The following is a 12,160-nucleotide window of genomic DNA, read 5'->3' as shown; positions in this document are numbered from 1 at the left end:
GAAATCATATGATAAGTATTCAGCTGAATACTGCCAACACTTCATTTTTGCTGAGGAACTCTTGGGTAAAATTGTTATAAAACAAGAGCATTTCATTAGAAGTGTTAGCTCAAAAGTCAGCTTAAATTTTATGGCAAATAATGAACAGTACAAAGCTTCAATAAAAGTTAGCAGAAGGAGACATATATTCAATATCTGTCATGAAAACTCAAAGCAAAATGAGGGTGCTTGCGGGCATGAGAAGTTTGTCCTGCATGCTTATTTCCTGGAATTGACTATAGAACAAAAGAGGAAAACAATGTGGAAGGCAATGTAAGGGTTAAAATGACGTAAACATTTTTTTTGGCCAGTTCTAGCACCGAAGATTTTAGCTGCGACAGCACTTGGAGCATGTGCATGCTAGCTTTTCAGACTGAGAGCGGCAAAGTTTGTCAGCAAGTGCTGTGTTGCAGCTGACATGAAATTTGTTGCTTTCACCGAGGAAGTGGCAGCCTCTGACATCATCACAACCAAGTGCCCGATCGTCCTGATGCAATGGCTCTGACCTAGAAGTTTGGAAGCCAGTGAATCATGTGAGAGCCTCAAATGCCCAGCTGTTTGCTCAGCTGCGCACCGACACGTGTGCATTGTGTATGATGGGCGACGTTGGCGAAGGCAACTAGTGGAACAATTGCAATGCTCCTGGGCAAAATGAGAAATAATTGCTCGATGAAACTAAAAAAAATCTTGCTTAGAGAGAACATAGAACACAGAGCATTACAGCACAGTACAGGCCTTTCAGCACTTGATGTTGTGCTGATATATATATTCCTTCCAAAAAATACTATCTCCTCCTACCCCATAATCCTCTATTTTTCTTCCATCCACGCCCCTGTCTAAAAGCCTCCAACACCATCACTGATAAGGCATTCCAGGCACCCACAACTCTGTGTAAGAAATTTACCCTGATGTCTCCCCTAAACTTTCCTCCATTCACTTTGTACAGATGTCCTCTGGTGTTTGCTATTCCTACCCTGAGGAAAAAAAAAGTGCTGGCTGTCCACCTCTCAGAATCTTGCAGACCTATATTTAATTATCTCTCATCCTCCTTGAATCCAAAGAGAAAACTGCTAGCTCTGCTACCCTTGCCTCATAAGATTTATTTTCCAATTCAGGCAACATCCTGGTAAATCTTCTCTACACCCTCTCCATAGCTTCCACATCCTTCCTATAATGAGATGTCCGGAACTGAACACAATATTCTAAGTGTGGGCTCACCAGAGATTTGTCGAGTTGCAACATGACCTCTTGACTCTTGAACTCAGTCCCCTGACTCATCAATACCAGCATCCCATAGGCCTTCTTACTAATCTAGCAACCTGCATGGCAACCTTGAGGGATGTATGTATTTGGACTCCAAGGTCCCTTTGTTCACCACACTGTTAAGTATCCAACCATTTATCTTGCACTTAGCTTTCTGGTTTGATCTTCAAAATGCATCACCTCACACTTTTCTGGATTGAACTCCATCTGCCACTTTTCTGCCCAACTCTGCATCCCATCCACATCCTTTTGTATCCTACAACAACTTTCAGCTTCATCCACAATTCTTCCAATCTTCATATCATCCACAAATTTACTGACCCATCCTTTCGCTTCTTTATCAAGGTCATTTATAAAAATCACAAAAAGCAGCACTCCACGAGTCACTTACCTCCAGATAGAATATTCTGTCCACTGCTACTACTTTTTACGACTGTGTGGTTAACCCTCACATTTCCCATTGAGAATATTTATCAGTAATTTATTCACACCAGACGTGTGGTTACTCGTGTATTATTGCTGTGACTGTGTACATTCATTGTGATCATTGCTAAACTCCAGGCTGTGAGCCATGGGCAGCTCTGGAGGGCCGACTGCAATGAGTCCATCCGGAATCTGAGCAGCAGCTACACTGGAGATTATGCAGTATACCGTGCCTGTGGGTGGTGGCCACCAAAGAAGCTCAACCCTCGTTTCTTGGTATACCATTCCTGTGGGTGGTGGATGCTCAACACACTAAACCCTTATTTCTTGATCTTCCGTGCCTATGTGTTGTCTCTGTTAGTCTCTTAGTGTGTGCCCTTTTTGTGAATTCTCCTTTGTGTAAATAAAGACCACTGTTTATTCCTAACATGTATCTGGCTGATTCTATTTGAACCTGTCAAACATATTCTGAACACAACAAGATCCTATGCCTCATGACTTTCTGACTGAGTCTCTCATAGGGGACCTTTTCAAATTCCTTACTAGAATCCATATAGACCACATCTACCAACCTACCAGCATCAATTTCTTTTGTTAACTCCTGAAAAACTAAATTAGACTCGTGAGGCATGACCTTCCCCTCACAAAGCCATGCTGACTATCCCTGAGTAGGCTCTACTTCTCCAAATGTTCAAAATTTCTGTCCTTAAGAATACTCTCCAATAGTTTGCACTCCACTGACACAAGACTCATTGGTCTTTAATTGCCAGGATTCTCCCTATTACCTTTCTTTAAACAAAGGGATCACATTTGCCATTCTCCAATCCTCCAGTACATCCCCTGTGGCCAAGGAGGATACAAAGGTCATTGTAAATGCCCTTGCAATCTCTTCCCTCCCTTCCCACAGCAACCTGGGGTACATAGCGTCTGGCCTCAGTGACTTATCAGTCTTAATATTTTTAAGAAGATCCAACACTACCTCTTACCTAATCTTAACATGGTCCGGCACACAAGTCTGTTTTAATCCATTCTCATCCTGATCAAGGCCCTTTTCTCTGGTGAATATTGAAGCAAATTATTAATTTAGGACCTCCTCTGCCTCCAGGCACATGTTGCCTCCTCTATCCTTTAGAGGCCCCACCTTCATTCTCATTATCCTTCATGCCTTTGGGTTCTCCTTAATCCTACTTGCCAAGGCCTTCTCATGCCCCCTTTGAGCTCTCCCAAGTCCTTTCTTAAGTTGCTTCTTGGCTACCATATAATTCTCTTCTTTGTTTTTCTATTTTTTTGTAATAAATGAAGTACAATGAAAAAAATGAAACAAAACGGTGAAAGATTCAATTGAAAAATATTGTTAAATAGATCTAGTGGATATACAAATGGAAAGTTTAATAAATTTCTGATAAGTAAATATAAAAAAAATACTTTGTAAGTCATATTTACCTGCCAGCTGTTAAAAAGACATTAAACAACCTTCCGTAAATAAATTTGCAAAATAAATAATACCTTTGATTTTTCCATGCAGAGAAGGATTGAACAATTATTGATGGTCGAAAAAAAATTGAGAGCACTAGATAAAACAAAGTTTTTTAAATTAAAAAAAATCCTAAATTGGAACCAGCTTCGCAATATTTGTTTGAGTATTGGATGAGATTTATCCTTATTGATCTTGAAAAAACTAAATGGAGGAGAGGTACCCAATAGAGGCTGTGTAGATTTCAATTCTAAAAAAATGTGTCCATAATAGATGATCCAATTTGTCAGAATAAAAAATCCAAAAAGTTAGATAACGATTATTAATAGCCCAGTAATAACATCTAAAATTAGGTAGGGCCATACCTTTATCTTTTTACAATTTTTGTAAATGGAATTTACTAATTCTAGAGTTTTTGTTCTTCAATATAAAGGCAGCAAATTTTGAGTCAATATTGTCATGAGCCCTTCCTGTTTCCTGCTTCCTAAATCTAATGTATGCTTCCTTCTTCCTCTTGATTAGCTGCCTCACCTGTTTTGTCAACCTTTTGTTCCCTTTTTCCCTAAGTGGGACAAACCTATCTTGAACCTGGTGCAAATGGTCCCTAAACTCCCTCCACATTACTCTGTGCTTTCTCCCATAAACATCTGTTCCCATTTGATTTTCCCTAGTTCCTGCTTCATCCCATCATAATTAGCCCTTCCCCAATTAAGCAATTTCACATTTTGTCTGCTTTTACCCTTGTCCTTAGCTATGCTAAAGCTCAGGGAGTTGTGGTCCCTGTCACTGAAATGCTCCCCTATTGAGCGATCTGTCCCCTGACCAGGTTCATTACCTGGTACTAGATCCAGTATGGCCTGCCCTCTCATTGGCTAGTCCACATACTGTGTTAGGAATCCTTCTTGGACACACCTGATAAATTCTGCCCCTTCTATCCCACTTGCAGTAAGGAGGTGCCAGTCAATATTAGGGAAATTGGTCTCCCATACTAAGCCCGTTATTTCTGCACCATTCCAAAATCTGCCTACTTAGGATCTTTATGGATATCTGGTGGCCTATAGACAACTCCCTCAGGATCCCGAGGGCTATTTGGGGGCCTGTAGACAACTCCCAATACAGTGATTGCTTTGTTTCTTTTTCTGACCTCCACCCACATTGACTCGATTGACACTCCTTCCACAGCATCGTCCCTTTCTGCAGCTGTGATATTATCCCTGACCAGTAATGGATCTAGCTTTTCACCTTCGGCCTATTTTCTGCACTCACATTCTGGTTCCCATCCCCCTGCCAAACTAGTTTAACCCCCTCCCCAACAGCTCTAGCAAACCTGCCTGCCAGGATATTGGTCACTTGCCTGTTCAGTGTAGACCGACCATTTTGTACGTGTCAGTCCTTCCCTAGTAGTGATCCCAATGATCCTCAAATCTGAACCACTGCACCAACTCTTCAGCCACGCATTCATCTGCCACAACTTCCTATTCCTACCTTCACTGGCATGTGGCTGTTACGTGTGGATTGCGGACAACCATGTGGGCTCCCTGTGTGGAATATTGTGGATTGCAGAGGATCACGTCTCCTCCCTGTCTGGAAGTACTTGGAAGTTGCATCTCCTGCCAATCAAGGTTGGGTTCCGGCCACCCATTAGTGCACCCCTTCCTGCTGGCTCATGTAAATGACTCAGTGTCATCATTGACCAGATGCCCAGCTCAGAACAGTATAAACTCCAACCTGAGCGACAGTTCTCCCTCTCTTCTCCTTGTTCCTGATTACAAACGCTGCTCTACACCAGGTCGTTTAACTGTGGACATTGTTGGAGGAGTCGTTGGTAAGGTGTGCACTACCCTTAGAGTGCCCGATGGAGATGTGGGGGGGCTGGTAGTCATGGTGGGGAGCTGGCTGATGGAGGACCTCAGTTTTCTTCAGGCTGACTTCCAGGCCAAACATTTTGGCAGTTTCCGCAAAGCAGGAAATTGGTCCCCCCCCCACATCTCCATCGGGCACACAAAACTCAAAACGGTCAACCAGTTTACCTATCTCGGCTGCACCATTTCATCAGATGCAAGGATCGACAATGAGATAGACAACAGACTCGCCAAGGCAAATAGCGCCTTTGGAAGACTACACAAAAGAGTCTGGAAAAACAACCAACTGAAAAACCTCACAAAGATAAGCGTATACAGAGCCGTTGTCATACCCACACTCCTGTTCGGCTCCGAATCATGGGTCCTCTACCGGCACCACCTACGGCTCCTAGAACGCTTCCACCAGCGTTGTCTCCGCTCCATCCTCAACATCCATTGGAGCGCTCACACCCCTAACGTCGAGGTACTCGAGATGGCAGAGGTCGACAGCATCGAGTCCACGCTGCTGAAGATCCAGCTGCGCTGGATGGGTCACGTCTCCAGAATGGAGGACCATCGCCTTCCCAAGATCGTATTATATGGCGAGCTCTCCACTGGCCACCGTGACAGAGGTGCACCAAAGAAAAGGTACAAGGACTGCCTAAAGAAATCTCTTGGTGCCTGCCACATTGACCACCGCCAGTGGGCTGATAACGCCTCAAACCGTGCATCTTGGCGCCTCACAGTTTGGCGGGCAGCAGCCTCCTTTGAAGAAGACCGCAGAGCCCACCTCACTGACAAAAGGCAAAGGAGGAAAAACCCAACACCCAACCCCAACCAACCAATTTTCCCTTGCAACCGCTGCAATCGTGTCTGCCTGTCCCGCATCGGACTGGTCAGCCACAAACGAGCCTGCAGCTGACGTGGACTTTTTACCCCCTCCATAAATCTTCGTCCGCGAAGCCAAGCCAAAGAAAGACCCTTAGAGTGGAACCATAATATTGTTTGGTATTGAGCTGCGCGCCCTCCCACCCCCCCCACCCCCGCATTGGTACAGGTACCCTGTCTGTGAATGTATACACATTTGGGAGAGTGTGGTAGGGTAAGCAGCCACTGGTATCGAGGACCCTTGGGCCCAATGCGCCTGCTTGCACCATTATAGGCCGCCACTGGTATCGAAGTCAACTTGGATTCGATGTCAATGTCTATATAGCTATAAGTAGAAGAGTGATTTAAGTATTGCCGTTTGTTTCCGTGTGCTCAATAAAGTTACCTTTGATTGTAACACGTGTCCAGACCCACCTCTCTGAACCCACCAGACCTGATACTTTCTCAACACAATTGTGGCACAGGCAGCAATTCTAAGATTACCACCCTTGAGGTCCTGATTTTCAGCTTCTTTCCTAAATCCCTGTATTCCCTCTTCAGGACCTCATCCCCTACGCCGATTTATGTCATTGAGACTAAACCGGAATACTGAAATACAAAACACTTATCAATGCAACCATAATAACATCCGTGGCAATAACAAAAAAAAACACACACAAAATCTCAAAGCTCTACTGTTATTCATCTTTTCCCAGGACATGCAATCCTGGTAAGTTTAAAAAATGGTAAATGTTGGAAATCTAAAATAAAAAAAGGGGAATGCTCAGCAGGGCTGGCACGGTTAGTGCAATGCTGTTACAGTGCCAGCGACTGGACCAGGGTTCAAATTCTGTGCTGTCTGTAAGGGGTTGGTATGTTCTTCCCATGTTTTCCCTGGGAGCTTCAATTGCCTCCTACCATTCCAAAATGTACCTGGGTTGTAGGTCAAACAGGTGTAAGTGGGTGGCACAGGCCAAAATGGCCTGTCATTGTGCTGTATGTCTAAATTTAAAAATTATGTCAAACAGTATCTATGGAGAGACAAAAACAATGTTTCAGCTCCGAAACCTTCTAAGTCAGTGGATCTCAATCATTTTCTTTCCACTCACATCCCACTTTAAGTAATCCCTATGCCATAGGTACTCTGTGATTAGTAAGGGATTGCTTAAGGTGGGATGTGAGTAGGAAGGGAAGGCTGAGAATCACTGCTCTAGACCCAATTGTCACTGAAATATTTTGCTTGAGAAAAATTGTCATTGGCCTATTTCCTTTGGAGTTATGAAACCGTGTGCATAACAAGTCAACGAGGGACGATTAAAACAGTGGTTTTCAAACTTTTTCTTTCCACTTACATTCCCACCTTAAGCAATCCCTTACTAATCACAGAGCACCAATGACATAGGGATTACTTAAAGTGGTGTTGTGAGTGGAAAGAAAAAGGTTGAGACCACTGTTCTAAGTGGTGCAAGGGCATTTAAAAGACTGGCGACCAGATTGGTGTGATTCCACTGCCACTGCTTCACTCTAAATTCCTGCAGGTTTTGTTGGCTGCCAAACTTTCTCACAAAATTAAACTGTGTATTCAAGTTCAGCATCACTAGTTTCTATTTGATGATGCGGAAGGTACCTCAGTGTTTCATGATGTACTTAAAACTGTATATATTAATAATGTGTCCCTGCAACTTGAGTTGCAGTAAGCACAGGTCACATTGCAATTGGCATCAAGCAGGAGGGCCACTGTACTTTGCAAATTTGGTGTGATAGTAGAACATTTCAAAATTGTTAAATATAATTGAGAAATGATGATGATTTTGGGATGCCACCTAAAGTTGTTTTTTTTTAAACTTCCACCATAGTCTGGCTGGAGGCCACAATCAGAGCACTATCTATATTATCTCAAGCTTACCTTAATGTCAGTTAGAGGGGGCCAGCAATGAACTCTGGAGGGCCTTGTTTAAAAGTGACAAAGACAAGCTGAGAACATCAGTAACAAAGTGGTGATATTGGGCTCAGAGGGCAAGGTTTTGTTGACCAAGACCATCAGAGTATGCGTTCAGATGGAGTTGAGGTGCAGATGGACCACAGAACATTTAAAGGATCATAGAAGCCACAGGGCCTAATAAACATACACCCTTCTGAAGCTCTGTTTAGAATTAAATAATGTCTGTGCAACACCTAGGTGAACCTGATAGAGGCCACAGAGGAAAAGTACAATTCACAGCAAGGTGGCCAAGCTAGTGCCAGGAACCAGCTTTATCTAAATCTTTATCCAACTACCCCTACCACACCAGCCCCCCCCCCCCCCCCCCCAACCACCTCTCACGTTTTCTCACCCCCATCCCTCTGGTTATATCCTTTTCCCAACAAAATTCTCCGCACCCTCACCCTTTATTTGTTATTCACCTTCCCCTAATAGAACCATTATACCACCATTGTCACCTTATTAAATTTCAGCAGTGGTAGCTTTTGTCTCCACATCATAAGCTGCTTTCTGGTGGTCAGAATACCTGACTGTAAATCTGCCTTTTCTACCCCAATGCGGCTGTTGGGAGGCCACCTGAAAGTGGAGAACCCGGCCAGGAGGAGCACTTATCTAACCCACCTTCTGTAGGTATATTCTCAGGCTCATAGAATTCCCCCGTTGCACCTGAAAGCAGCACCAGGCAAAGCGGCTAGCAGCTTTCAGGTACCTAGCAGTCCCTGCTGCCTGACAGTCTCCCAGCACAGGACTACAGGGCTGGGGTGGCCACTGCGGGATGTCAGGGCTGGGACAGCTGTGCGGAACGTCAGGGCTGGACGGCCGCCCCAGCCCTGTAGTCCCGCGCCGGCCGCTCCAGCCCTGTAGTCCCGCACCAGGGGGCTGTCAGGCAGCGAGGAGGGGGTTGTTGACAGTGGGGAGGTGAGCTGTCAGATGGTTGCCCCTGCCTCAGCTCAGGAGCCCGTGTTTGATCTACGGGACCTCTCCCTGCTGCGGACCTTTGTGGCAGAACACCGCCATCAGCGCTGCCACCTGAATATCCCTTCGCAAACACCCGCAGCCACTCTGGAGCCGCATTCTCCAGGCGATTCCACTTGAAAGCGGCTCACTACATGCAACACCACTTAGTTTCACTCACCTTCCTTCACCTGACTCCCCTTTTTTTCTCTTGCCTGTTCTCTCCTCCTGTTAAAGGGGCTAACTGGTTTATTTTGAAATCCTGTGACCACCCCCCCCCCTCCGCTTGAGAAGGACAAACTGAGTAGATGACCCACGGGATGATGACCACAGCAGCTGATCAGCGAGAGTCTGAGGCTGAAGGAAGCACACAGGAGGTAGGGCTGGTGGCGGCTTGAGGTGGGGAACCCATGTAGGCTGTGGGCTGCTGGAGACTGCAGTCAAGGGATTTGCATCCAGCTGTGGACTGCTGGAGACTGGCTCAAAACTGGCTGAACGAGTACCAGGTATCGGAACTGGGATGTGAGGGACGTCCCAAGGCACTGAAGGGTTCCTGATTGTGTTGGAGGTTCAGATCTGGAGCTTGGCTTGCCGATGGTTCGGACTGGAGTGTAGGAGCTGTAGGAGCACTGGAGGTGAATCCACGGACACTCGGTGACTCTGGGGGTACTCACTTTTGCTTTTCTTTCTCTGACTGTAAGAGGTGCTTCAGGCAATGTCTGCCAAGGGTGAATTCGTCTGCCTTACAGCAGGCAAAGGCAATTTTGTGTAATATGGCACTGTTTTATTACATTACAATAAATTGTATCTTGACTGGAACTAGCAAGGCACCTTTTTAATTTTGTATTAATTGAGTATAAGAATAAGACCTCCTTGAGATCTAATCAAGGACCTCTTGCCTCAATCATCAGAATATTAAACAAATATAATTTAGAGTTTTCATTTAAAATAAATAACTGTAGATGCTGGAAATCTCGAACAAATATTCAGCAGATCAGGTCATATCCATGCAAAGATTTTTCTGATCAAAGACCCATCATCAGGACTGTTCTTGTCTCCTCTACATCGGAGACATGGTGCAGACTGGGAGATCGCTTGTTTAGCACCTCAGCTCTGTCCGCTACAATAGTGTGGATCTCCCAGGGGCCACCTGTGTCAATTCTCCATCCCATTCCTTGTTGACATATCTGTCCATGGTCTCATGCACTGTCAGACTGAGAGCTCCCGCAAAGTGGAGGAACAGCACCTCATCTCCCGTCTGTGCACCCTCAAACCGGATGGCATTAACTTCTCCAGTTTCCATGAACTCCCCCACTTCTTATTCCCCGTTGCCTTTCCCCCCAGCTCTCCCTCTCTCTCTTCCCTTTTCCCTCTGTCTTCTTTCACGGAGCCAAAGTCAATTCTCACCTCTCCTCTTATCACATCCAAATGTGTAATTAACACCTTTTGTTGGTCTGGATTCCTCTCTTACGCCTTCTCTGCTTATTCCTTGCAGAAGGGTTAGGCCCAAAATATCAGTAACATATCTTTACCTCCTATGGACCCTGCGAGACGGGTTGAGTTCCTCCAGCATTTCTGTGTTTTTACTACAATCACAGAGTCTGCAGACTTTGGTGTTTTACTCTGTTCTGAGCGAGCTCTGCTTCTGTTTCTACTGATGCAGCCCAACCTGCAGGGCCTGATTAATGTAGTAGTGAAAGTAGCATCTGCTACGGGCCCGGATTTTCAAGGCCCCCCCGCGTGTATGTAGTATGAATTATAAGAAACTTTTTCATTTTCATCTTTGTGGAGTGGGTATTAGAAATCCTAGATAGTCTGTGTTACTAACCCTGATTAAAGGTGATCAATGGCTAAAATCATTCATCTTACAATTTAGGACAGCGATTTTAGCCAATGATCACCTTTAATTGGTATCTCATAGCCGCTGAACAAAGATGAAATCGATAATGCAAATGGAAATGCACCTCAGTCAGCTGGCTGGTTTCATTCGTTTACATGTTGGGGGAGCTGCATGCTGTAGATAGCATTGGGAAACAGAGTGGTTCCAGCTGCATGGGGGATTATGGGTAACGAAGATGGCCATTGAGCCGGTGGCCAGCCGTAAGTTTTGTTTTAACCAAATGTGTAAGTTTTAATTGGGGGTGGGGAGGAATGCAATTTCAGTGTAAGTGCAAAATGTGAGTAAGTTTTAACGGGGGGGGGGGGAAAGGGGTGCAATTTCAGTGCTTGCCATAGATACGCCACTGGTAATCACTGAACATATAGTGATCTGAGAAAGCTGGCACCTTTGGGGCCCCAAAACAGTTCTTGCAAGTGAAGCAAAATTTCACTTGTGAATCTGCAGGGGGTCATCTTCTGCATCAGGTCCTCTCATTGTGGTCTCCTCTACAATGGAGAGACTGGACACAGACTAGGAGATCATTTAGTTGAGCTCCATCGCTCTGTCTGTTGCAATTATGGGGACCTCCCAGTGGCCAACTATTTTAATTCCATACCCATTCCCCCACCAACATGTCTGCCCATGGCCTCATGCACTGCCAAACTGAGGCTACCCACAAATTGGAGCTACAATACCTAATATTCGGTCAGGGCTCTCTCCAACCAGATGGTGATATATTATCTTGAATTTCTTTTAAGCCACTCCCCATTTTCCCATCCCTCTGTCTCTTCTACTCCAACTCCCCACCCCTTTCCCTTTCCATTCAGAGAGCTACACCCCTCCCCACACCACTTCTCAGTTTTTTGCCTTCTGCCCTGCACCCCCTCCCCTTATCTACCTTTGGCCTCTTAACTTGTTGCCCTGTGCACCTCCCCCTTGACTCTCTTCTCTCCTCTCCCACCTTTTTTTAAATTCAAGCGCCTACCTGCTTTCTGAGGATACCTTGATGAAGAAATCAAGCCTGAAACTTTAGCCTGTATGCTAGAATAATGAGATTAAAATTATAATTTTTAAAATTATTTTGAATTCTCCAGTGTAGTCTTCCCTAAATGATTAATAATTCTGGAAAAATGTTATTTTGGGGATCCTTGTGTGTGATCTGAAGCAATCCGAATTAACATATTGTAGCGGCACGCGCCAAGGCAATTGGGCCTGCGAGCACAACCAGGAGCCAGCAGACCGTGCAGTGGCACTGGCCCCAGCAAGCGAAACGGTCATTGTACAGCTAAGGCAGTGTAGGGGGCCAGCATCGCTGCACAGCCAACAGCTTGGGGATAGCCCACGGGGAAGAAGGCATTATGATGTAAGAAGGGAAACAGGGTACAGTCATGTAGGCGGTGACGTCAGTTGGTGGGACAAATGAATGGAATGCCAACTGT

General features: G+C 45.2%; 1 protein-coding gene across 1 annotated transcript in view; it reads right to left on the bottom strand.

Annotated features, from left to right (window-relative positions):
- The window catches only part of LOC138760031 (transcription factor HES-5-like), a 43,852-nt gene extending 32,088 nt beyond the window's left edge, over nucleotides 1–11,764 (bottom strand). Inside the window, exon 1 of the mRNA XM_069930457.1 lies at nucleotides 11,707–11,764. The gene's annotated coding sequence lies outside the window, so the exon portion shown is untranslated. The remainder of the gene's footprint in view (nucleotides 1–11,706) is intronic.
- Between the last annotated feature and the right edge of the window lie 396 nt (nucleotides 11,765–12,160).

This window comes from Narcine bancroftii, chromosome 4 (genome assembly GCF_036971445.1).
Source record: "Narcine bancroftii isolate sNarBan1 chromosome 4, sNarBan1.hap1, whole genome shotgun sequence".
NCBI classification, from domain to species: domain Eukaryota; kingdom Metazoa; phylum Chordata; class Chondrichthyes; order Torpediniformes; family Narcinidae; genus Narcine; species Narcine bancroftii.
This window is presented reverse-complemented; position numbering and strand designations above follow the sequence as displayed.